This window comes from Panthera uncia, assembly GCF_023721935.1.
Source record: "Panthera uncia isolate 11264 chromosome B2 unlocalized genomic scaffold, Puncia_PCG_1.0 HiC_scaffold_24, whole genome shotgun sequence".
NCBI lineage: Eukaryota > Metazoa > Chordata > Mammalia > Carnivora > Felidae > Panthera > Panthera uncia.
In genome coordinates this window covers 38,611,274-38,639,037 of record NW_026057580.1, presented here as the reverse complement: position 1 = coordinate 38,639,037, position 27,764 = coordinate 38,611,274, and positions in this window count along the sequence as shown.

Genomic DNA, 27,764 nt, shown 5'->3' with positions numbered 1-27,764 from the left:
TGAGCCTGGGACTCCCCTGCCACACCCAGGGAGCACTCCAGCCTGCTAGGGCTCTTGTTCAGGATTGTTGCACTCTGCTCTGCACACAACTTCAAAGCAGCCCCGCTGGCTTGAATCTCTTCTATCCAGCTGCCAGCCCCTTGCTAATAACGAGTTGCCAGCATTTCCCCTATATTTTATCCTGTACATTTTCATACCCTCTGTGACAGCCTCTAGCTGTACTGAACTGCCTGTCTGAGTGGTCTGTTATCTCCCACAGACCCAGTTGCTTCTTTGGTTAGTGTTCTCGCCACAAAGTTGCACTTGTGTGTGCAGCCTTCTTAACAGTGAGCCCTATTAATTTTAGCACACGATGTGACCAAACATCAAAAAAGTGTTTTGGTTTTTTGGGTTTTCTTCGAAACACAGAAACTTTGTACTGAGAATCATAACTCCTTTCAACCTACCCAAACCTGAAAAAAACATGATAAGGACTTAGACATTGCCCCTCTATTTGTCCAAAAATGATTAATTTAAGTACCTGCCATGTGCCAGGCACTGTGCTCATCTCTTCTACTGCCCCTACTGACAACCCCTGAAGGTTTTCCATCTCCAATAATGACAGAAATATATTTGGACTACTTTTACATTAAAATTTTCCACCCAAATATTCTTTGCATGCATCAAAACCCATTCCTCGACATAAAATGTGTTTTTGTTTTAAAATGTTAATGTATCGTGTGACTGCGGTAGAGCTGTAACTGAGATCCCCTCTCACTGGTATCTCAGCATTTTCCCTACCTCATTGTCATCAGGTTTTCAGGACTAGGATCAGCCCCAGCAAGTCGGTCTGGATCAATTCCTACCTGGAAGCTCGCTTCACAGCTGCTCACTTTCACCTCCACATCCTCGGGCTTTGTTTCACAGCTGTGTGTTTCACTCAATAAACTAGGCCACACTTGGCTTTTCATCTTCCTGGAGCTGATTCATGACAGAGCCCCTAACAGAAAGCAAATCTGAACAAAACACATACACACCTCACACTAATTTTATTATAAACCAAACATTTCTCTATCAGTTAGGGGGGGAAATGTCCTACCTGATACAGTACGTCAAAAGCTAGTGGTTCAAATGCCAACATAATAAAATATTGTTTGTCAGCTCCACCAATGTACTTAGCTTCCCATGATTAGTAATAGTGAGAATTTTAGACTCAAATATATTGCTTGCTTTTATAAAGAATGGTTAAGGCCCCAACAATATTGAAAGGTAGTCAAAACTTTACCCTATTTCATAGTGGGATAAGTTCAACATGTCTTTATGTATGTATGTATTTATAGAAGAGCACAGAGATATGCAATAACATATGATGCTACCAACTGAAATAAACCCAACTTCCCTCTCCACCCCAACCTGCCATACAGAATAGTGAGAAGTATGTACCTTTGCTAAAGAACCTAATCAATGATTTATAGGTAATTGTTTTAAAGTTTCTTTCAAGGTACTTGTGTAGCTAAGACAAATGGCTTTTAGGAGCATATGACTCAGCTAGAATCCAAGGGACACAATTACCAAGAGAGGGACTCAATTACTGCACAATAATGTGAGCACTGATTGCATTGTAGAGAGGCAGTCTTCCACTTTATATTAGAATTAAGAAAATATGTTCTTCCTCCTTAAAGTTTTAGAAGATACTGTCTCAGGAAATTACTTTTCAGTACTTTCACAGAGAGATCCAGTCAGGAGTACAGAGAAGCAAGATTAAGAAATGAGTCATTTATTAAGAGTCGGTCTCATTAAGACCTAAACTACCCCATCATATAGGAAAAGTCATATAAATTATATGCCATTGCTGCATAATAAAATACCCCAAACTTAGGTGCATCAACAGCACCCATTTATTTTCTCACATTCTGTAAGTCAGAACACATCATGGCTCATATTATGGCAGTCTGCTCAGTGTCTTATAGCTAAAATCAATGCATGGGCCTGGCTACATTCCTTTCTGGATTATGGGATCCTCTTCCAAGTTCATATAGTTGTTGGTTGATTTAGTTTATTAAAGTTGTAAGAGGGAGGTCTTTATTTTCTTTTTAATTGTCAAATAGAGACCACTCTCAGCTCTCAGAGGCCATCTATCATTCCCTGCCATGTGGCCCTCTCTACAACATTGCAGTGTGCTCTTTCAAGGCTACAGGAAAATCTCTGCTGCCTTAAATATCCCCGGACTTCTTTCAGGGATTTACTTGGTTAGGTTAGGCCCACCTAGGGTAATTTCATTTTTATTAACTCAAAGTCAATTGATCAGGAACCTTAATTACATTTGAAAGGTCTCTTCTGCCATTTGATATAACATAATGGGAGAGACATCCCATCGCATATTACTCAAGGGGAGCAGATTATAGGAGAAATGTAAACTTGGGAGCAGCAACCTTGAGAACCATCTTAAAATTGCTGGAAGCCAATAAGAAATATTAACCCCTCTCTGCTTATGTTTCCTCAACTACAACACTGCAATAATAATATTTCCTATTCATAGGGTTGTTTTGGGAATTAAATAATAGATATAAAACTCTTAAAACAGAAAATGGATATAAAATTCTTAAAATGGCACATAGTACTTCACTACATGAACACTGGGTGTTAATTTCATCACAACAATTCATGAAAGCCTAATATACTCATTCTTCTCTGTGTGGTGGTATGGATCAGACAATAAAGAAATATGTGGCCAGCCCATATTTATCCTCTGTTAGCATGCACTTACAGAAAGCAGCATTCTACTGGGGATAGTCTGAACTGCGAGTAACCTCTGTCCTTGTGAATGACCAGCAAAAAAATCATGCTTTGTTTTATTGACTCTTCAGCATTGATTGTCTAGATGACCAATTGTATTGTTTGTTTTTGGTTTGCAAGTATTGATAAAATATGTCATATTAAATGACTGGTTTACACAAAGGGATAGAGCAAGCCTGTGCTGGCTGGCCAGGATTACATATAGCCCATGGTGATACTAGAAGAAGCATAGCACCGTGCATTTCCCTGGCCCCCAAATTTATTTCTAAGCACCTAAGAATGTCCAAGGAAAATCCCCTGCATCACCATCCCATGCTATCACGGTGGTCATTTACCTCACAGACAATGCTATTTTACCTCTACATTATCCAACTAATACCACTGTATTTGACTCTAAACAGCCAGACATAAGTGAAAAATTTGTGTTAAAGGTATTTATAAGCAGAGTAGAGTCCCAGAGTTCAGCAACTGGAACTGGAAGACACAGTTCACATAAAGAGAAGGAGGCAGGGCACCTAATCCTGGCACAGGCTCACTCTATCCCTTTGTGTAAACAAGTCATTTAATATGACACATTTTATCAAACCCAAACAAACCCAAAATAAAGAATGCAACTGGTCATTTAGTCAATTAATGCTAAATAGTCAATAAAAAGAAAGCATGATGCAAAGCCAAGACAGTAAGGCAATTGCATTTTACATTCTCTGCATTTTTTTTTTAAATCTCTGAAACATTTCTAAGGGCATACTCAGTGAGAAATGAGATAAATTTGACAGTATGCTTGTATGGAAAGTAAATTTTTTTCAATCAACCACATTTCCCCAATTTTAATGGAGATCCAATATTCTCCCCCAGAACTTAACCCCTGGCTGTGTTTAAGTAATGACATGTGGCTCTTCTATTTTCATTAGCTCTCAGCTAATGACATACAGGTTCCTGTGTCTGGGAGTACTTTTGCTCAAGGTCTGTTATTGACTCCCATAAATAGGGAATAATTAAGGGAAAGACAAAGAATAATCTTACTGAGTATATTTTATATATAGGTGCTGGACAATGAAGCACATGAGACTTTAATATAAGATTCTAAAGAGTCATTTCTCTAAAGTAGATACATACTGTTAATACACAAATATCCAAAGGACTTTTGAGCAAATAGGCTCTCAAAAGTATGATACACACTTCTCTCAAATTTCATTAAATTCAAGCGTCATTTATATATATATATATGTATATATATATATTTTTTTTTAATAAGATAGAATGAATATAGGACTTCTCAACTCAACTTGAATCTCCTAGATTTCCACTCAATTTTGGCCTTTAAATAACTTTATCTCAGTAACCAGTTCTATAGCTTTACTTTGTTCATCAATTTTTAATTCCCTAATTTTTGAAAGTAACTTAAGTGAATATGAAATTTGCAAAATAAAAAAATAAGAAAAAAATAATTTACTAACAACAGTAAATATGAAAATAAATTATTGAATTAGCCAGAACTCCCCAGAGAAACAGATTCAACAGCATAATAGCATGTGTTTGTGTATACACACACACACACACACACACACACACACACACACACACACATACACATACTCACATGTGGAGGCTGACAAGTTCTAAGATCTGTATGCAGTTGATAAGCTAGAGATCCTGGAGGGCTGATACTGTAAATTCCAGTTGAAGGTCAACAGTAAAAAACCCAAGAAGAACCAGTGTTTCAGTTGGAATTCAAAGGCAAGAAAGAAAATCAAAGTCCCTGCTCAAAGCAGTCAGGCAGATGGAGCTCCCTTTTACTTGTGGAAGGGTCAGCTTTTTGTTCTATTCTGCCTTCAATTGATGGATGAGGCCCACCCACGTTAGCAAGGTCAATCTGCTTTATTTGGTCTGTTTCAAATGTTAATCCCCTCCAAAACATACTCTCATAGACACAGTCAGAATAATATTTCACCAAACATCTAGACACTCTGTGGCTTAGTCAGATGAAAACTAAAATCAATCACCACAGTTATATAGTAATAAATTAAAAATATATATACTTCATATATGTATTTTTTTCTGATTACAGAATAGTAAGTGAAACTTTTAAAATAAAGAAACCATGCAAAGAACAACAACAAAAAAACTTTGAGTCTAGAAACTTCAGAAATTCAAAGTGTTTTGTTAAAAGAACCCCAAAATGACAAACAGCAGAAATATGTCTATGTCACCACTCTTACTATACTATATCCATATATCTAACGTATTTTTCTTATGTGTTTACTATGTGCTAACTATTCTAGGTCTTGGGATGCAACAGAAAACAAAAGATAGTTTCCTTCATTTTTGCTCTGTTGGAGAAGCGGAGAGTTGAAGGATACTGACAATGAACAATTGAAGAACTAAGATGATTTTATCTAGTATTTTTAAAATGCGTGTAAAAGATGAGAGTGCCACAGGGAGGTAAGCTACTCCTGGAAACTCTGAAGTCAGGGAAGATCTCTCTTGGGAGGGGAACTATCCACAGAGCCTTGAACGAGGAGAAGGCCTAGAAACATCTGAAGAAAAGGCATTTGCATAGATGAAACACCTGGTGCGTTGTCCTAGAGGTGGGAGCCAGCTTGGCTGTTTCAAAAGACCAAAAATAAATGCCAGTATGACTACAGGGAATGAACAAGAAGTAAAGGGAGAGAAATTTGGCCAAAGTGACAGAGATCTGAACATAGGCAACCACTGAATGATTTTATGCAGGAGAGTGATGTGGTCAGATTTCTGTTTTATGAATATTCTACTGGTAATTGCCCAAGAGAATTGGCATTGGTGCAGGAGAAGGGCGGAATTGAGAGAAGACAGATATGATACTACATTGTGAAGTAGGTATCACCTTTACCTCCATGACTCGTACTTAGGCTGGAACACTACGTGCTTCCCATGGAATAATAGATAAAATCCTCAGTTCCATAGGCTGACCAGTGTTCTTTACATTTTAAGTTATCTCAGGATCTGAATGGGCTACCAAATAAATAGGGTGGCAGAAAAAAAATACAGGTCGAACATCAGGTAATATTCAAATAATTAATCAGTTTTCTGATTAGTAAAACCAAACTTTTTGTTTTCAGTGCAGTAAGTTTGAGAGACTTCAGAATCATTGTCATGGTTTTTACCCAGTAATATACCCAGAAATCAAGAGAACAAGTTGAAACTCATTCACAGTAACAGCCTGCTGTTGTTGTTAACATCAGAATGTGAAATGCATAATGAAAGATCACATAAGTGTCAACTTGAATTGTTTTAATTAAATACAGTTATGAAACCACTACTCAGATTAAGGAGTCACTATTTCCAGTTGCAACTTCCCCAGGTGTAAATAATGCCTGGTTTTGTATTTTATAAAAAAGAAACATTAATTATAGTATGTTTTCTTCTGTGCCTGTCTTCTTTCATTCAATGTCATGTTTGAGGTTTACTCTAATTATTGTGTAGCTGTAGTCCAATCATTCTTATTGCTCTCCATTGTGTGAATATACCTGAATGTATTCACCTATCTGACTGTTAATGGGTATCTGAGTAGTTTCCAGGTTGGAGTTATGCTAGTAGATGTCATTAGGTAAAAAGAAAAGAATGAGAGGGGCGCCTGGGGGGCTCAGTCAGTTAAGCGTCTGACTTCGGATCAGGTCATGATCTCATGGTTGATGATTTTGAGCCCTGTGTCGAGCTCTGTGCCAACAGCTCAGAGCCTGGAGCCTGCTTTGGAGTCTGTGTCTCCCTCTCTCTCTGCCCCTCCCCCGTTCATGCTCTGTCTCTCTCTGTATCAAAAATAAACATTAAAACAAAAATTTTTTTAAAGGAAAGAACAAGAACTATATTTACACACACGCACATACACTTCAGTAGGGCATATATGTAGGAGTGAAATTGCTGGACTGTTTCATGTGTATTTTGAGCTTTACTAGATATTGCCAAACAATTTTCTAAAGAGATTATCCAATTTACATCAGCACTGTATGAATGTTTTAGTCATTCCACATGCTGGAAAGTCCTAGGTTTGCTTTTATATCTGGAGGTACTTTAGAGATAATGAAATACACTGTGGAATACTTTGGGATCATGCAGTCAATCAAAATTCATGTTTCACCTCTCACATGAGTGGTATATTCCTTTGTGGAAATCATTTGTATCTTCAGTCACACATGCCACACAAATAGGAAATGCATGCGATGACTGTGTCAAGCTGACATTATGCTGCCATCATCACTAGCTAGCATCTGGGGCACTTACCATGAGCAAGTCACTGTGCTCTATATGTAATAGCCCATGTTGTAAGGGCAGTAGAATGGCAGCCACACACTTAGGCACCTGATCATTTGGTTCTCCAGTCAATACAATCTTTTCTGTAGTATTATGTTTTTGTACATACTTCTTCTATTAATAAAATACTGAATCTGACCAACCATTACATTGAAATCAAGGCTGATTTTGTTTTTAAAGACCATCTCCTAACAATCCAAAGTAAGAATGTTTTAATCAGTAAGGAAATTAAAGGAATAGTACTGGGGACATTTTCTATGATGTTGTCTCACCTATAAAAGTGTTCCATCCTTCTACAGTTTTAGAAACAAATTCAACTCTAATGATACTTCATGAAATAATTGTATTCGATGAGTATAAGGAATAGCTTTCTGAGAAAGCTACATACTCAAAACTGAAAAGCTGGTATCTATTCTATGCTGAAATGTTGTGATAGGTAGAATTGGACCAGTCGGCTATTATGTGATGTATAATATCACCTCTTCTGAAACGTCATGAGTGACACTGAAAGTCAGGACGTGTAGGTGGCAGCTGCTTCTCTTGTCTTAGTCAACTGGCTCAGTGATTAATATGGTATATTATTCATGCTTTTGTCAAGGAAAGGTAGAATATTAAATAGGATAGATGTTAATGTTAATGTTATAGCATTTAATGTTAATTATAATAACCATGTTATGTTTAATCATGTTCATGTAAGGGAATTGTAAGTTTCCATCTTCCACCGCTTATTCAATCATTCTTTATCTTCTTGATTTATAGGTAAACATGTATTTTCCAGAACACAAAGCAGTTGTTTAGGAAACAGAGATCAGGATATTATAGTCTTTCATTCAAGAGAGAACACTAATACAATTTTAATGAGATTAAGAATGGTGATGAAAATACTATTCTTTCTAGGGGACAGAAGGTAGCAAATGTGTGTTATTTTAGTATGTTTTATACACATATTCCATACTATGTTTGAAAAAAAAGGGCTGGAACTTTATAAGATAGTGGTATATCATATATACATACATACATATATATATATATATATATATATATATATATATACATATATATATATATCAGTGGTGATGACAGCTTAATTCATGTTAATAGTTATGAGAATCAAACATCATAGTTATTAGGAGAAGTTTAATGTGCAAACACAGTGGCACAATTGTACCTGGTGTCAGGGGAATGCTGGAGTTTCCATTTGCTGCTGAATATTTACCATGTTTCTTACTCTTCCGGTAAGATTAATGTTTATGTAACAAGTCAAGCAGAACAGGGATTCCACATACCAATTTGCACTGGCCCATAGACTTAGTTTTCACAACTGCCAAGCCTAATGATCCTTGCACATATCTAAGGATCTGTTCTGTACACCTTACATTCATTCAGCTTCTTTTTCCAAAATTGTTTAAGCCACAATGAAAAAATAATATAAGAATCTAGAAGTGTAGTATTTATCTTAAAATCAATTCAAGAGGATGTTGGTTTTGTTGTCTGCTGAGGATTCTCTTCCTTAATAGCACAAAAGATTTTGGTGGTACAGCATCACAACTCATATCCCAGCTGTTGAGGGCAGACACCTGGGTTTGAGTCCAGGATCTCCAACTTGCTAGCCACCAGAATGTGGGAATGCTTATAAGGTTGGCAGAGTCTTAGATTCCTCATCTTTAAAACTTGGGTAATCATATGTACCCCCAGGATGTTTTAAAAGACAAGAACATGAGAAAATACACATGTAGCCCTTAGCTATTACCTAACCTTTCACCAAGTGATAGCTATTATTGTTATTGTTTAATATTAGGAAGAGTGGTACCCTCAGGGATGAAAACCTTTATAGACATGATCTGGAAAACAAACAAAAAACCCTTCTCAAAAAGCAGCTGCCAGGAAACAGAACTGGAAGTTGAGCCAATGCTAAAACAGAATATTTTTGGTCACATTACAACTAAAACCATCTCAAATCTGGCATCTTTCATCTTCTCTTTACATTCACTTCTCCTTTAGGAAAAGTGTACCTGTTAGCCAAAAAATGAAGTCTTTTAATTTGGTATCCCTAGCCAGCCCTCAGAAACTGGAGATAAAAAGGAAAATGTTGTTAAAAGTGACCAAATTTCTTATTTCTAGTCTGAACATCCCATCATAATTAAAAGGGCAGTGAAACGAGAATTCAGCACCCTGGATGGCTCCAGATCTCGATCTGCCTCTGGGAAGCCTGTCTTCTTGGCCAGCCAATAACCCGTTGGACCTCCACAGCCTTACATGGCAAAAGAGAAAGCTGGTTATACCAGCAAAGGAGAATCTTTTCCTCAGTTGATGTCTTACCAAAAAATACCAACTATAAAACAGGTCTAGGCCATTACTGTCCCCACCCCAATCTCTCCCCAGCCTTCACATGGCCTTCAAGGAGGCTCCTCCAGGACAGTCTGAAAACCACCAGATTGGACAATGGTTATGTTAGTCCTGACTGAAATAGTAAATTCTAATGTTGCCATGTCTAACAGTGGTTCTGAGTTATTTTATTTTGCACTTTGAGATCTGATATCTGGGAACACAATAGAAACCCTGCAGCTGGGTTAGTAAATATGATTGTCAGACAAGGGAGGCAAAGCCCTGTCCTGACGACAAGGCTGTGACTTGCCCCTCAGAGTAGCTTTATAACTATAGGCCCTTTCTTCAGACTATGCAGCTCTCAAACTGAATTCAATAATTTAACAGTAGCAAGAGACTAACTGGGACACCTGAATGCCTGCCTTGTCCCTGAAGCAAAAGCAACTTTGCTTACTGTAGAATATATTTGACTTCCTCAAAAAATGTTGTTTGACAAAGGATTCTGTATCCCCCAAATTTGAAAGTCACTGTACTGAACGATCACTCTTCACTCAGAGTTCACCTGTGTGTCCTGTACTTTTATCTGACAGGTGTCAGGGTAGCTTCAAGGACAGAAGCAAACAATTCAGACTTTTTTTAAAGAGGATTGTTGTTACTCCATACTGCAAGTTTCAGGGATAGTCAGTAGGATAAGGATATTCCAATGTCTTCTTTCTGATTAAATCAATGTGTTTGGATAGCATTTTGGAAGAATTGCCACAAACGTTTTTTCTTATTTGCTCAGATTATGGCAAAAGTAAGAAAGATCATTTTTATTTGAAGCCTGAGATAAAAGAGACTAAGTATTTTACTAGAAATAAAAAGTCAATCAGTAGAGGAAAAGAAATAAACCTAGGATTCTTGATTCTTTCTGTTGCACATGATCCCTCTAGATACCTTTTTTCCCCTTTTTTTTAACTTGCCTATTATGAAAATAAATCAAAGAAACCTCATTAAAAATGGAGTCAGAAAGGCCTGGAGAGGGAGGTTTCATGCACTACCACTTGCTATAAGAAGTATATACCTTGCATTTGGCAAAACGAAGCTTACTTACATACCCTAGCAGGAGGAATGAAGAATTTCTCCTTGCCCAGCAACCGCCCATGAGAAGCCAATGAGAAATCCACACTCAGCCAATGAGAAGCCACAACAGCACCCCCTCCCCCCACCCCCGACCCCAGCTTCCTTCTTTTCCTTATAAAAGCAATCTGTTCTCCTGCAATCTCTAAATTTGCTTGAGGCTCACCATAGTTTCCTTGCCCCAAATTGCAATGCTCTACTACTGCCAAATAAACTCTTCTTGCTGGTAAAATAGCTAGCTCCTGTTTTTTTGTTGTTGTTTTTTTTAAGGTCAACATTACCCAAAGACGATATGAACTTTAATTAAATAAATATAAGATTTAAAATCCATCAGACCTAAACGTCTCAGAGAATTACTGTCTGTAGTACTTAATCTTAGGATCTTCCCTTTGTACACTTAAACTTCTGAATAAGGACTCGGATAGGCAGTACCAAGCCCTGGTGCTCTGAGAAGGGGCAGCTCTGAATAAGAGTATTTCTGGGATCCCTCCCTCTAAGGGTGTTCTCAGCATCCATTTCTTGGAAAGGTGTTCACAGCATACCTCTCTCTCATGTCATATTCCCAAGATTCTTCTCTCTGACAGCATATTCTCAGCATCCCTCTCTCTGGTAGACAACTTTATTTTAACAAAGAAAATAGGTCCTGGACAAAATATTCACTATCTTTTTCTCACAAATGAATTTAACTCTTACATCTCAGAGTAAATGCACATATAGAGTGCATAGATGAAAAATATTCTGAAAGAACTGAAATTCACTTATGCATTCAAAGCTTTTAAATTAGCCATTTCACTGATTAAATTAAACCTGGGGGGAATGCTTTTAAGCACAAATAATTCAGGACCAGATTTTTTTTAGGCTTAATTGTGAATTTTGTTATTAGGCTTAATTATCCATGATCCCTTCAGACTGGATACTCAGAAACAATGAGTAGAGCCACAGGAACCACCTTCTTAAGTGAAGGAAGAGTCTTGAAGGAAACCAAAAGTAACCTGGAATAAACGGAGTCCTTCAGCAGGATCGTTTATTATCCTATTTTATGTACGGGATGGGCTTTTGCTCCTGAGGAGCCACGTCACTGCAGGCATCAATCACTGCAGGATCTAAAGCCCATCGCTTTTTGAAGATGCCTTGAAGAAGTCAGGAAATAAATATTTAGGGAGACCACACAACCCCACACACTTATAAATCAAATGTGCCTTCAGGAGTCAAGTATCCAATTAGCAGATTCTTGGGCTCTGCCATGTTACGTAAAGAACTTTCCCCTGAGAATGACTCCTGTCTTTGGGTCCTGCAAATTGAAACAATTACTCTGCTTTTAAGATGTCAAATCAATTTAATTTGCAAAAACAGATGGATTCACACAAACATTTTATAACTCTCTTCTTTTAGGGATGCTCCAAAAGCAAACATTTCATATACTGTGTAACCTATTTTTTTAATCTTCTTTACTTTTATCTAAGCTAGCAATTAGAATATTTAATAACTTTGAAATGAAGAGTGAAATAAAATAGACAAGTTTCAAGTTCTGTAAACTTTTTCCTTTGGTGATGTGTCACAATGTAAAGCAGAATGTGTAGAATAACATATTGTCTTGTAGTTACAATACTTTTCCTACCTGGAACTTTCTATCTCAAAGGTTTGTCTCTGGGAAACACAGCCCCAAACTCAGTTTCTGACTAGCCAAGAAGAGTATCACTCTATTTCATTTATTGACACATTCATTCTTTCATTCATCAAAAAGAATTATGTGCTTTACTGCAGGCAGTCACTGTGCCAAGCACTGGGCATATATGAATAGCCAAAAGGGTCTCAATTGTCATGAAGTTTATAGTCAAGTGCATAGGCTTTTCTTTTCAGAGTATTTATTTTTATTTTACATACAATTCTAATAGCCCAGTATATCTAGATGCCATGCCTATAACATAATAGAAGAATCAAGTCAGAAGGGAAAAGGCCTACCAGAAGGCGTAATAATGAGAGCAGGGAGCGAGGAAGATCCAGCCAGGAATGAAAGAGAAAACTAAATAGGATTCATTCATTCAACAAATACTTCCTGAATGTCTAGTATATGCCACCATTGCCTTAGGAACTGAGGACAATCACTGAGTGACAACAACAAAAATCACACCCAGTTCTCATGGGGCTTACTTTCTAGTGGCAAGCAGACAAACATCAAAAAATCACATGAGGCTGAGAAGATTCAATGTCAGATAAAGATGTGTAAATAATAATAATGGCAACTAACCCTTTACAAACACCACATACTGGACACTGTTCCAAGCATTTTCCTATCAAAATTCATTTAATTCATACAACAGTCTTCTGAGTGTGAATTTATTTCCATCTTACAGAAGAGGAAATTGAGGCACTTCTCCAGAGGCAAACTTTTGCGGAAGCATACATACAACACACAAATGAATGTCTGTTCTGGTTGAAGCAACAGTGGGGATGCCGCTGACACCCAGCCTTCAGTCTCACACTCCTAATTGCCCTTGGAGATTCTTTAAGGAAAGGGATCCCTAGGCTTTACAGAAAACAATTTGAAAAACAGTGACTTAGGAAAGTGCATTTTCTGTGGGGCTAAACAGGTATTATAACACCTACTTACTCTACTCTAAAGAACTAATGGGTATTTTAGAAATACCCTTTCATCCTATCCTATCCATCTTTCTGTGAAATGAGCTGAAAGACAGGCATCCCTATTTTATAAATGGGCTTAAAGACACACAAAGAAGTAAAGTGACTAGTACTATTTTTATCAGCTACTATGAGACTCGTTGCATCATAGAACTCGAAAAGTTCTAATCTTCCCTCTGAGTACCAACAGGGCCTAATTCATTCATTTAAATAAAAATAGATGCTCTAGAGAAAGTCATTTCACAAACATTTCATTAATGTTTTCCACTTAGGATTTTTATCCTTTACCAATATTCATTGAATATTTATTATATGAATCTGTCACCATATTAGAAGCTAAGACCACAGAGAGGCCTATGGTAATTATATCAAGATTAAAATATGGTTAAAAAGAAAAATATAAATGCTATTTCTAATATATTTCATATCGAAAATAGGGTGTCTATTTGTAGATTAGTAGAGGTATATTGATGAGTTAATGGATAAATAAATGATGGGTAGAAGGAAAGATAGATAGATGGACACACAGAAGGATGGATGCATGGAAAGATGGATGGATGGAGGAGGATGGATGCATGCACTGATCACAGGTTGATGAATAGATGGAGGAAGTGAAGGTGAATGAGTATTTATATAGACAAACTACTACCAAATAAATAATTAAGATATAAGTGCTACTAAGATACAAATCAGCATAGTTTTATTAAAGCTGATTAAATGATGTTTACTATTAAGTGTTTAAGAATGTAACAAAACAAATAATGGATTTAGAAAGGTTTTTTATATATCTAATACTAAAGAAATATTTTTTAAATGTCTCTAGAATAACCATCAAAAAATCATTATTCATAAATCCTAACTCAATAAATACTTATTTAAGTAGACTGAAGTTGAGTCTTTAAAAATAGATATTTAAAGGGATGACTGGGTGGCCCAGTGGGTTGATAGAGCATCTGACTCTTGACTTTGGCTCAGGTTATGATCTCATGGTTCCTGGGATCCAGCCCATCAGGCACTGTGCTGACAGCAGGGAGCCTGCTTGGGATTCTCTCTCTCCTTCTCTGTCTGACCCTCCTCTGCTCACTCTTTCCCTCTCTCTCCCAAGACAAATAAATTTTTTTTTAATTTTTTAAAAAAATAGATATTTGGGAAAGTAGAAAGGAGGACACTTCCAAAAGAAAGAAAGAAAGAAAGAATGTCTGAAGAAGAAATATAACATGGTCATAGTCAAGAAATAAACCTATGTGCTTGACATGGAAGTTCCATGATGGGAACAGGTAAATGATGAAATTGGCAAGAGAAGATGGTACCAGAATACTGAGTGTCCTGCACACTGAAATGAAGTGTTTAGAATTTATTTTCCACATACTAAGGAGACACTGCAAGTTTGTGGTTTTCTTTGTTTGGATTTGGGGTTTAGGGGATTTGCTTGATTTTTTAAGGAATAATATATGCCAAGTGCTATCTTGGGAAAATTATTCCATAGGATAAAAGTATGGTAATGAAGGGAGAGAAAGAAGTCTATATTTTCTAACAAAGATAATGGCCATTCTCCTTCCTACTATCCCTCCCTTAGAAAGGTAGTGACCAACCCGAAATAGGCCTACCCAGTAAGTACCCCATCAACTCTCAATCCTTTCACTTCACCTTATTTATCTTTATAGCACTTATGTCTACCTATTGTAAATATATGTACATTTTTTAATAGTTTATTTATTTTGAGAGAGAGATATAGAACACAAATGGGGGAGGGGCAGAGAGAGAGGGAGGGAGAGAATACCAAGCAGGTTCTGTAAGCACTGTCAGCACAGAGACCAATGCAGGGCTCGATCTCATCAATAGTGAGATCCTGACCTGAGCCGACCATGAGTTGGACATTTAACCAACTGAGCCCCCAGACACCCCTATATGTATTTATTTTTTCCTTGTCTATCCACCAGAATATAGGCGCCAAGAAAGCAGGTAATTTAACTTGCTCACTGATTTATTTCTAGTACACAGAATAGCACCTGGCACATAGTAGACAGACAACAAATGTTTGTCTTAGAAAGAATGAGTATTTGAGTTTAATCCACAAATCTGTAGACCAGGTATAATGCATGTCTTAGTTTATAAATTATCAAATGTACTCTTAGAAATTACACTTCTTAGTTAATTATGTAGCATACTTTTGACATTTTAATATTAATAAATTGGCTCAAAGCACCTAAATAGAATTGTAACACAGCAACAAGTTTCTGTAGTAACAAGTTGTTGAGCTGGTAGAAAATTCACTGTAGCTCTGTTACTTCATTCAAGGCTACCTAAGATCCTAGGGGAAAATATGAATTAAAACTTTTATATTTTAAGAAATAATTAATACAATGTGGAACATATTTATGACACAATATTGTTTGTGATACCAAATGGAGAGCGTTCATGATACAAAATGAAATAACAGACACAAGACACCTGTTCCTGCAGTATGATCTCTTAGTCTAAAATAAATGTTGTATGTGTGTGTGTGTGTGCATGTGTGTGTAACAAGTAAGAAAAAAATTACTAAAAACACATCAAACCATGATTTATCTCTGGGTATTATATTTTGTATATGTGCTACCGAAGCAAGCACTCTGGGTATTATATTTTGGATATTGTGTTTATTATCTAGAACTTTATGATTTATAAAATTTTCTATAAAAAGATATTATATTAGTAATACTTTAAAAATGAGCCAAAACTATTTAAGTGAAAGAAAATTCAATGTAAATTAAGTAATGTAGCCATATATCAACAAACTATACAAAGCAAACCTAATTATAGAATATGAAATTCAGCAACTAATAATTTTAAACATCTTTGTTATAAAAAGTATCAAGAAATAGCAAAGGATTACCTAAGCAAGCAATGACATTTAAATCTACAAAGGTCAAATCTCAAACCTGGAAAGGAGAAGAAGGATCTCAGAATCTGGATTATAAATTTGCACAAACCTAAAGGAAAAGAGCCACATAATGGCTTCTCTCGTAGATCTAACAAGACTTGGATGAATTTTATATTAAATCGAAACCTGGCTCCAACTCTACCGCATCTAGGCTTCCCACAAAAAGATCAGATTTTCTGGCAAGGACAAAGGTAATAAATCAAAAACCTATAAAAATCATGAGTTTAAACCTATGATACTGTTTTGGTTGTAGTATACTGTGAAAAAATATTCATCCTTGAGAACTTCCTGATATAGAGAGAGTACTCCTTGTCCTCATCCCAATTCTCTCCCAGCCTCTAGAATCCAGATGGCAGTTCATTTGGCACAGGATTCCACAGGGGTGCATAGCTGCCAAATCATTCCCAAGAAAACAAAACATTAAGAGAAAAAAACCCAATAAATTGCAAAACCAAACATCTGACATTTGGAATCAAGAACTGTATGGGAAATTTTAACTTCCTCAACACTAATAACACTAGAAATTCTCGGCCAAATGATAGGGTATCAAAAGCAGCCTGTAATCTTGCTAAGATACTATAAACTGTCAGATGGTGCTTTATCAAAACCGCTTTTCAAAGATCATTTATTAAAACAAACACACACACAAACAAGTATTTCTTCTGAAGATGAAAGGACATGCTTTTTAAGAATATTACATCACTTATTGTTCATATTTGGGAACGATCAATCTGTATTTACAACACTGCTATTCTCTATCCTCTCTCAACTCAGCCTCTCCAATCTTAACATTGCAGCAAGAATAATCCACTAATGTACGACCAGATCTATTGGTCTTTAGTAGAAGGGACCTTTTCAATCATCTTTCTCCAGCCACTTTAAGTACAATCAGCTCAGAACAATACATTGGTTTGACTGTGACTCTATCTTTGAGCCTGGAAAGAAGCCTCAAGTGCAAACATGCCAAAAATATAAATATTCTGGTAACCTGACCACGCATTCAATTTTTACTGTAGAGAAGAATCACTTCAAATTTTAGTCAAACGTGATTCTCAGGCAGAACCAATTCTCTAAGGGTGGATTTAGGTATCAGTTTTACTCAGTGGTATTAGTTTTAGGATAAGTTTTCTGGGGTGCCATTGCATTGATCTGGATTAACAAACATCAAATTTCAGGCCATCTAAACTCACATTGAAATTAATGCCATCCCTATGTGCATTTTTATCCTTCTGGGAGCAAATAAATATATATGTGGAGAGAGAGAGAGACAGAGAGAGTTACAGAGAACACATTCCACAGTAAAAAATAAACCCATTGCAGCCCTTCAAAAATTTTAAGAGCAGTTTGGCTTACCAAGGCACTGGCTCTAGTTTCCAATAACAAATCCAATTTATCTCAGTTTCTGGTGGCAAGTAGTCATGTAATTGAGTATAATTTGTCACAATTGGCCATTCTGACTCAAGAAAGATTTAGGATTGAGCTAGTATAAACATTTAAAAAGCCCATGCCACATTCCAGCTAATAATAGAAAAGATGTAACATGGCAATGTGCTCTATCCAAAAAAGAATCTCTTAGGCTATACTATTTTTCTATATTTCTTTATTTATATTGAATATTCCCATTGCCAAAACATCACCATTTGCACAGTGTTTTAATCCCAGCCCGCAGAGGTAATATTCACATTTAACTCCCCCATGTCACATGTCTGACTTATGCACTTACATGGCGTCTTTAACCTTAAGATTTTCTACTAAGTGTTTGAAAACTTCTAATGCCTGAAATAAAAACAAAGAGAAGCCAAGTCATTTTGTTTTGACAAATTGATTCCCTTCAAATTGATGAAGGGATGATGATTTGACTTCATAAATCTCTTAACTCTGACATTTTCAAATGTACTAAACAGAATATATGGAAATGAAAGATGGAAGCGCTTACAAAGTAGACTATGACATTTACTGTGAAGGCCTTATACAGCTAATGGAGCTAAGTGAAGTAAAAACAAACCTCTGGACAAGGATGATACCCCCATAACATCTGTTAACACAAGTTCTTAAGAAAAAACAACAATAAGACTGCAGGCAGTTTTTCCCAATTGTCACCTGAGGACTTCTGAGCACCATAAGGACAGCTGCACTATCAACAGTCTCTTGGAACACATGACTTGATGATATACATGTAATGTTAATAGTAACGATAATGGTAATAACAACATGTTAGCATTCTTGACTTCTTCCTGTGCTCCAGAGCCCTATGTTAAACACTTAGTAAACATTCAATTTACAAACAAAACCCTAACCACAGACTCATAAGGCTATAATTTTGGTTTGATTGAAGAGACTGAGGTTTAGAGAGAGCACTTTCATGGATTCAAATCCAGATCAATTCCAAATCTTGAGCTCCCAAACATTATATATTCTATTAAAAAATATTCAAGGGGCACCTGGGTGGCTCAGTCTGTAAAGCGTGTGACTCAGCTCAGGTCATGATCTCGCGGTTTGTGAGTTCAAGCCCCGCGTGCGGCTCTGTGCTTACAGCTCAGAGCCTGGAACCTCTTCAGATTCTGTGTCTCCCCCTCTCTCTGCCCGTCCCATGCTCATGCTCTGTCTCTCTCTGTCTCTCAATAATAAATAAATGTTAAATTCTTTTTAAATATTAAAAAAACATATTAAGGAATACTCATTTAGGAAATCTTTTTGTGTGAATTAAAAGAATTTTAAATTAGTTAAATTAAAAAATATTTTAATTGTACTTTAACATTTTTTAAATATTTATTTTGAGAGAGAGAGCATGAACAGGGGAGTGGCAGAGAGAGAGAGAATCTCAAGCAGGCTCCCCACTCTCAGTGCAGAGCCTGAGGTGGGGCTCGAACCCAAAAACTATAAGATCATGCCCTGAGCCAAGATCAAGAGTCAGATGCTTAACCAACTGAGCCACTCAGGTGCCTCTATTTTAATAAAATATTTTAAATAATATTTATTTAATATTGAATAAAATGTTTAAACAATTAAAGTTTATAAAACTTTTTTCATATATACTTAGCTAAAAATTTCATGCTATTTTCTCAAAATGTATATATAATACCTTTTTCATCTCTCGTTGCCTTCATTTTCTATATATCATGTTTATTTAACCAAGCAATGCCACTTTTTTTCAGTCAGCAAAAATTTGCTTTGCTAACTTATAAGTTTTTCATAAAACTGGTTAGGCTCTGAGAGTTTAAATAAATAAATATATAAATATAATTTTGCATACCTGGACATTCTGAAAATATATCCTTATGTTAGTTAGTACAGGCAAAAGAAAACATACAGCATGGGAAAAAAGGAAATCAGGACTAATCTTAAGACCTTATGTCTAACCTTTTTCCCTGATAACATTTCCAGCTTTAAAATCTTCAATCTTTATGACTTTTTTGTGGTTTGTAGCTTGGACATCAAGTGAGAAGGAGAAACACAGGATAAATTTGACAATTGTCTTTTATGAGGTTCTGATTCTCATTTCTATTGGAATCCCATTTTTTTTCCAGGGTAACAGAATGGGAATGTTTCTACATAGCTCTAAGTATATGTCAAATTAGATCTATTCCATTCTTCTTACAAGCAACAGGAAAATTAAAATTAAAAACTTCTTTAAGCTAGGATAGGCCAACTGTTTTGCCCACAGAGCTCTTAATTATTTAAGGGAAATGCTACAGAACTATACATAGTTACATATTTAATACTAAGGAATTAATGTACATTAAAGCTGATGTGGAGGAGAGCCTGGATGGCTCAGTTGGTTAAGCATCTGACTCTTGGTGAGGTCATGAACTCATGGCTTTGTGGGTGTGAGCCCCACATCATGCTCTGTGCTGATTGTGTAGAGCCTGCTTGTGATTCTCTCTCCCTCTCTCTGTCTCTTTGCCCCTCCCCTGATCATACTATCTCCATCTCTCTCAAAATAAATAATAAATTTTAAAAAAAACTGAAAAAAAAAAAAACAAAAAACTTATATGGCAATATTGGGGTTTGGAGCTAATGGCCAAGAGAGAATTCTTGAGATGTCTTCAGTGCAAAAAGGTGGTTTTATTAAAGCATGTGGACAGGGCAATGGGCAGAAAGAGCTACATTGGGATTGTGGAGATGACTGATTTTGAACCCTCTATATTATACTCATGAGAAATTTTAATTCATAAACAATGTCCTGAATAATGGCATCTGTAGAATTCTATTGACTATCATTGTGAGAAAAGGCTAGTGTAAATGATTGTAAAACATTTTGTGTGCCATACAAATGTCCAGTAAACAGTGAATGTTCTCAAGTCACAGTACATGTGACTGATTTTTTTTTCACTCTCTATTCCAAGGCAAGCCCTATTCCAAATGGTAAATTCTTGATGATCCCCAAGCAGTAAGTATAACCTTTAAACCATCCTTTATCAATGAATGCATTAAAAGCATGAAACTGGGGGAAGACAGGCAAGGAAGACCCTTAGAGGTGTTTGAGTAATAGTTTGTAAGCCTAGACAGAGAGTTTTGTTCTCAGAAAATACACAGCAGAGAAAGTAACCATTGGGTAGAAAATGTATCATCAACTATCTACTTGCTTTTAAAAACTAAACTAATTTATTGCCACGGTTGAAAAGTATTTTTATCTTCTTTTTCAAAATCCCATTCAAATGCCATCTAAGCCATAGGGAAATTCTTCTGACTTATGGTCCCTTTTTATTACTTCAATAGAATGTCTAAATTAGATGCAACTGCTTTAGGTCCTGTTCACTTCTTCAGTTATTTATACCTGTTAGTGGGAAGGGAACACTGTTCAGAACATGAAGGCCTATGTTTTAGTCCCAACGATTTTACTAATGAGCTATATAACCTTGGGGAAATCACTCTACTTTCTAGAAATGTAGTTTTCACATTTAGAGGAAGAGAAGGTTGAACTAAAGATCTTTTTTTATATATATTTCTAAGATTTTATATTTTCAAGGACATTTAGCTACTTATTTATTATTCATTATACTTTTTCATGTGATGCTAATTAGTTTTTTTGATTATGTGATCAATATATAAATCTGCACTATTTTTGGACTGTTCAGTTTTAAATATGTATAAGTAGATTTTATTCACCCACTCCTTCCATGCAGTGGCTTTGCCTTCCTTAAATGGAGAGCAGAGTTTGTTCAGTGTGGCAGAGAATGTTGTTATGATTTTTGCTGATTTCAATGAACGATGATTTAGATTCCCAAACTTTCTGTTCATATCAGTTTCAATTTCATAAAATTGGAACTCTAAGCTATTGTGCCTTATGTAAGAAAGAAGTTCATTTCTATATCATATAATAATGAATTGACAGCTTTGCAGTCTAGATTAGAGCAATTCCAAGTAGCACAAAAAAATCCAGGCCCATTTTATCCTTGGACTCTACCATATTCTAACTGTGAAGGTCAAAGGAAAATATTCATTCTCCTAATTATTTTCTACCTTCTAAAAGAGAGGTATTTTCATTTAAAAAAAAATAACAGCTGCCTGCAAACTTGTATTTAGGTCTAGAGACTTGGTTGGAATAAAAAAAAGATTTTTGGCAAGGAAATTTCATAGACAATGTCACATATTTTATATTATATTACATCAGGAGGCATATAATATCAGGTTGTTCCTTATTAGTGATGCTAATGAGACCATTTAATGTTTATTTATTTTTGACAGAAAGTGGGAGAGAGAGAGAGTGTGAGCAAGTGGGGAAAGGGCAGAGAGAGAAAGAGACACAGAATTTGAAGCAGGGTCTAGGCTCCGAGCTGTCAGCACAGAGCCCGTCGCGGGGCTCTAACTCACAGACCACGAGATCATGACCTGAGCAGAAGTTGGGATACTTAGCAGACTGAATCACCCAGGTGCCTTTTTTTTCGTTTTTGTTTTGTTTTGTTTGTTTTAAATGAGGCCATTTTATTGGTGGTTGACTGTAGGAGTGCTGACAATACTGACTCCATCTTTGGTCCTCTTCTTGTTTGTGTCTGCTACATGACCTCTCTTGGGGTTCTGGGCCTCTTGGAGATTCATATACATACATTAGAAATGTCCACCAAGGCAGTAATGTGGGAAGGCTTGCTTTCCCAAGAAATCTATTAAAGATAACATAGTCTTTCCCTTTCCTGACGCAGGTGGCACCACAAGATCTAATTATGTTAGCTGTCAATTCAGTGTGCAGGTAAACCCTTTTAAATGTGTATGAACCTTTTGATCTCATTATAGTGCCCTTCTGCATGTCCCCTCACTCTACAAAATCTGTAGACTAAGGTCTAGATTTTGCAGAGAATAGGTGCACAGATGTCTGATCACCATCCACCTGATTGTCCTGTTGGTAAGTTACCCTGAACAAAACTCTGTGTAAACGGTATGGAGTTGCCTGCTTCATTTTTTGGTCTCAAAGCACCATCTCAGTTTGAAAGATACGTTATAGTCCCTCCACCCTCCAAAAATTGCCAGATCTCTCTTTTGCAATGGTACCTTGTTCCTCTGCAATTTATAAGTGACCTGAATAGTGTTATTTTGGCACCATGCTGATATATCCTGTTCCCCTACAACTTTTTACCTAATAGTTATAGTATCCATTGATGATCCTTGGCTAAATAGTTATTATATGGAGAGTCACAGTATGGCAATTGTCTAATTGTATCATTCCTTCTTCACTTATTAACTAACATTCTTTTGTAAAGATGAGCTCCTCTGGCACAATAAATATTCTAGACCCTCAAAGCAAAACTTTGCTGGACAGAGGTAAACGGACAAAGAAAACTTTATTCAAGATTATTCCAATAGGGGTGATTGAACTCAACTCTGCTGAAACAAAAGGGCAATTTTAAACCCAGTAGAAGATACTAGAGGATATAAGGGGGAGTGGCTGGTCAATGTTATCGGGCCATCTGTGTTTTCTAGTTTTAGCTCAGTTAGCTAGTTAGACTCCTATCTTCCCTCCCGTGGAGACTGGGAGATAGGACAGCTATCTGTCTTGATTATTACATTTTAAAGGGATTGGGCCCTTGAGAGTAACATTCTTGGTCTGTAAATCTGACAAGAGACTGGGATAAGATTTATATCTCATAGAGGCAGACAAAGAATTTACAGTTGAAAGTTTTCTAAAATAAATGCTCTAAGGAAAGGAATGTAATGGTCCTTTGGTCAGGAAGAAACCTATCAAGCTGAGGGAACAACTCATCTTGTACTTTTCCATGAGATAATACACATGGCCTCCATTTTCAAAGTCATTTCTTGGTCCAAAATGACTGCTGAAGTTCCAGCCATCGTGACCATTTGCACGTAGCAGGAGGTAGATAATTTAAAGAGGGAAACACAGCATGCCAAGTATCTGATTTTCAATTAAGGAGGCTTAGAACTACTAATATGTAACCGGCCATGGGCAGCTATAAAGGAGATTGAGAAATATGGTGTTTTAGTGGAGCACATTCCACCCAGAAAAGTCAGGAATTTTAAAAGATGAAAATTTTTAAAAGATGAAAATGGCTATTGAGCAGGCAACTAGAAGTCTCAAACATACTGGTAAACACAGATGTCACAGAAAATAAAAGCACTGGTACCACTGAAAAAATGTTCAATAAGTTGTTCTTCCTCAAATCTATTACACATCGTATTTTCTGTTTTATTAGGAGTATATTATAAGCTTAATGTTTCACATCTGCTTTCAGAAAATCAACCCAGTGAGATATGATAATAATCTTTTTAAAATCCTTAATAATATTTAATCAATATTAGTTGGCAACTACTAAAAACTTACACAGTATATTAAAGTATCATATATTTGGAATAAATTTTGAAATCCACCTTTCCAAAAACATAAAATATTTTATATTTGAATATAAATATATATAGGTATATATTAACATATAGACATATATATATTAATATGTATAGTACTTAGAGTATATATATAGTATATATAAAGTATTTTATATTTGACTATAAATACATATAGATATATATTAATATATATAGAATATAAATATATAAATTAATATAAAGAAAATATAAAATGAAGTAAAGTAAAATGAAATGTAGAAAATATTTAGGATGTTGTGGTATCTAGAATCTGACCCGCCATTTTAATCTGGTTTCATAAATTTTTGCTTTAGGAATGGTGAAATAAACTGTAAAAGTCTGTAAGAATGAACTTTTAATGAATGGCCTTCAGATCTTCTTAGAACTGGATCAGGTCAGAACTGAAAGTTCCAGATTAATCCTGTCTGCCTAATATTCCATTTGTGTAGTGTTGCTCCAACAAACAGCCGAAGCTTCAATAAAAATCACGGCTCTTCCCATTCATTAAGTATAAACTGGAAGAAAAGTTTCAACCTCAAAAAATGTTCCTAGTCAGGCAGGGCCAGCTTCCAACTAAATCAATATTCTAAGTTTTCTCTTGATAGAATTGCTTCTGCTATAAAAATAGATCATGCATAATATTTTACATGTTCTATATAATCTCTAAGCATCCCAATGAAAAGAAAAATCAGGAACTCACTTGGATTCATAATCATGATGCACATACACTTGTTTTCAGGATTGCATTTTTCTAACTACATTTTTAATCCTTATCTGATAGCATTATTAGCGTACTATACACATAGTCCATACAGACCATATTTTATTTTATACCTAAAATACTGAGCTGAGAATTTATAAATATAAATATATTTAAACTTATATAAATAAAAATTCCAACTATGAATTATTATTTTCTTTAAGTTTCCAGCCACAGTTGCAGCTTAATTCACCTGTAAGCATATATATCAAAGAAAATACTGACCTTGCCTAATTATTAAAGTTTTTCTTAATCAGTATATGGTGCCCTTTACCAACATCATAATTATTTAAATAAAGTATTAATTAAATTCCTACTAAATACCTAATATTAAGTTAGAACTGATAATACACACTATATGAAATATGCAATCTTTACAGAGTCCAACTGAGGAATACAGATGTGTGTACAACAATTAAATATCTTTTGATAGTCATTTGATTGAATTGTTATTTATACAAACATCCTTACTGTATAGTGTGTTTATACATAAAACAAAGAGTAACTCAGAGTTTTCATCTTGTGTATAGTTGTCTTAAAATACCTAGTTTTTGAAATTGAACTAAAGAATATAAAGAAGTCCTGCCATATAGCTAAGTGAAAGCAAATTAGTCATTCTATTGTATCTTTCCAAAATACTCGATTTAAAAGCTTCTATAAACCTGGGTGGCTCAGTCGGTTGGACGTCCGGCTTTGGCTCAGGTCATGATCTCACAGTCTGTGAGTTCGAGCCCTGCGTCAGGCTCTGTGCCAACAGGTCAGAGCCTGAAGCCTGCTTCAGATTCTGTGTCTCCCTCTCTCTCTGCCCCTTCCCTGCTCACACTCTGTATCTCTCTCAAAATAAAATAAAAACATAAAAAATTTAAAAAAAAAAGCTTCTATATGTCAGTGGTCTCAAAAGGAGTAAAGAAAACTTCTGTTTTATGTTATATTTCATCCAAACAGAAAGTTGTATTGTTCTTCTAAAATGCACTTTTAATTTAAAATGAAAAGTATCCATCCTTTTACAATGAACATACTAAAAAAGGAGCTTTATAATTCTTTTTTTTTAAGATTCTCCCCTTTTTGATGCAAATGCCATCCTATCCCACTATCACACTGCTTTTATGGATGCAATTTTCTATAATAATGAACAATAAGAACTATCAACTACATAAGGCTAAGAGGACAACCAAGACTCCCTATGTTGCAAATAAAACTTAGAACTTTCAAAAAGTTTTTATTTCGGGGCGCCTGGGTGGCACAGTCGGTTAAGCGTCCGACTTCAGCCAGGTCACGATCTCGCGGTCTGTGAGTTCGAGCCCCGCGTCAGGCTCTGGGCTGATGGCTCGGAGCCTGGAGCCTGTTTCCGATTCTGTGTCTCCCTCTCTCTCTGCCCCTCCCCCGTTCATGCTCTGTCTCTCTCTGTCCCAAAAATAAATAAAAAACGTTGAAAAAAAAATTAAAAAAAAATAAAAAAATAAAAATAAAAAAAATAAAGTTTTTATTTCTTGGAAAATGAAAGAATTCCTTTTAAGCACTAAGATCTACTAGATCTAATGAGAGCTAGATCAGAGATCTCCAAGAATAGGTGAATTCATAATACCACAATGAATTCTATAAATTAAACTACTACATTTGACTACTTTCAGCTGAGGTTTGAACATGAATGGGCATGGAATCATAATTCTCACTTGGTTTTCCTGATTGACAAAAGGGACAGTTGACTGCTATCACATGTTACCCAGATATAATGTATCAATAACTGTCAATAACTATCAACATGAGAACAGAGACAGGGAGTTTTCACACCTGGATGGGGTAGGAGAAAGAATAGTATCTTCTAGAGTAGCCAGTGACCCAAATGAGCAGGTGCCATTCAAGACATTCTCCTTTCTACTCATGGATGCTGTTGCTTCCCACATGTACACAACTTTCTCACCTTCATATTAAAGCTAATGATAACAATTTCTTTGGGAATTCTCAGGAAAGAAAAATCTACCACTTGTGAAGTGACACCTTTTTGGGCAGGCAGCGAGCATTGATGCTTCATACACAATATTTCACTCAAAATGAATAATACTACATTATAAATTTGAGGAAATTGGTCCTCCATATGACAATCCAAGAATTCCCACTAGGTCTGTATAAGGTTAAAGCCTTTTCTCTGTCCATCCTGTGGCACTGGATATATAAGAATACTTGAGGCCATTGTCAACCACTTATAAATGGACATGGCAAAGGGTATTTCCTTTTCTAGAGTGTAATGGAATTGGCCATAGTAGTCATTCTGGTTGCAGCTTGCCAGATCGTAAACTTAATGTGACACAAACCTGCACGATCTCTCCCACACTTGGCTTAGAGACAGAAACCTGGGATGACCCTTCATTACCACAGAGCCATCAGAAGCATGTATGAAATGTTGGGATTTTAAGTACTTTTGTAAAAAAGATATGATACTTTGTGGACATCAGGGCTATCTAAATTCTGGTCAAATGAATATATGAAGGAGTAATATACAGTATCAACTGACAAGTGTAAGGAATTTCCTGGAAGTATACTTTCCAATAATTCTACATTTCTTCCCTTGTAAGAATGCCTTTGAGAGACACAAGTGGTAGAGCCTAAATAATTTTGAAATGTGGGTAATGAAGGAAAATATGTAATGCATTTCAGGGAAATACATGGGTTTGAATCCGTCAGAAAATTAATACAACAAGCTGCAATACTATGTGAGAACAATGAATACTTAGGTTTTGTTTGTACAAGGTGAGTTGAAGTATATGCACGAATAATCTCGTTTTATACTAACTGTATAAACTTTATTTTGAACTCCTTTGATGCTTATGACTTTGAAGTAATAAAAAAACCAATGAAAATCATTTGCATTCACCTAGAACTCAAAGAACAAAGAATTGTTCATCAACTACTTATAACAAATAGAGCTCCAATGAAGAATGACCCCTTTAGTACATATGGCCTCACAAAGCACCCTGCACAAAATAAATTACAGGTTAAAAAAAAAAAAAAAAAACCCTCAGGGTAAAGTAGAGTTAAAAACTCACTAAAGCCTGCAAAAACATCAAAGAGTTACGCTTTATAAACAAATTCTGATTGCTAGAAATATTAAATAGGGGTGCCTGG